This window comes from Microtus ochrogaster, linkage group LG2 (genome assembly GCF_000317375.1).
Source record: "Microtus ochrogaster isolate Prairie Vole_2 linkage group LG2, MicOch1.0, whole genome shotgun sequence".
NCBI classification, from domain to species: domain Eukaryota; kingdom Metazoa; phylum Chordata; class Mammalia; order Rodentia; family Cricetidae; genus Microtus; species Microtus ochrogaster.
The window spans coordinates 19,904,899-19,905,735 of record NC_022028.1 but is presented as its reverse complement, the minus strand read 5'-3'; positions in this window follow the sequence as shown (position 1 = coordinate 19,905,735).

Here is an 837-nt window from a genome sequence, read left to right as displayed (position 1 = left end):
TTAATTAAATATCCTGAGATAAAGGGAATGCTTGATTTCCTACAACAATATTTTCTTATTTATCGCCGGAGACAGCAAAGCATAGCCCCCTCCATGTGCAGTTCCTGAGATGCAAGAAGCAGTTCCCTCCAGGCAACCCAGTGGCAGCTAAATGAGCGTGTTACTAGAGGGCCAAGGAGAAAACACCTACGTGCTCCAGGACCACTTCTATGGCGTCTGTATATGCATTTGGCAATGTTACAGCTCATTCTGGTTATAGCATAGTGTACTTGTCTTTCATGGTTTTTTTTTTCTCTTTCCACACCAGTGGCTTCTGAAAATACGGATGTGCTGTACGATAATATGAGTCCTCCTGATCTGATATCGCGGGCAGGCATTGAAGCTGTAAGACAGGTTAATGGGGGAAAATGTGGCTGATGAGAGAATTGGGGAAAACGCAGAAGTTGTTCTTTGCCTGATTTTAAAACTTGGTAAAAGAATTATACTGAAACAGAAAGGAGCTTGGCTATGATGAATAAAGTTTCTGAAGAACGTAAGGCTTTAGGGCTGACTGCCTATGGCCTTATAAATCAATATGATATGTATTGGAATTGTGAGAACCAACACTGGGAAAGGCATGGCAATGGAGTAAAGCCTACTGAACCATGCTTCTGTAACCACATAGTTAGCCTCTGAGGTGAAAGCCTCAGAAGTTGTTTTATGATTAAGTCAGCTGAGTTATATTGCCACCATTTTTTGTTTAAGGCCAGCCTGGTCTACAAGAACTAGTTCCAAGACAGGCTCCAAAGCCACAGAGAAACACTGTCTAGAAACTTTTTCTAAATTTTGTAATAATAA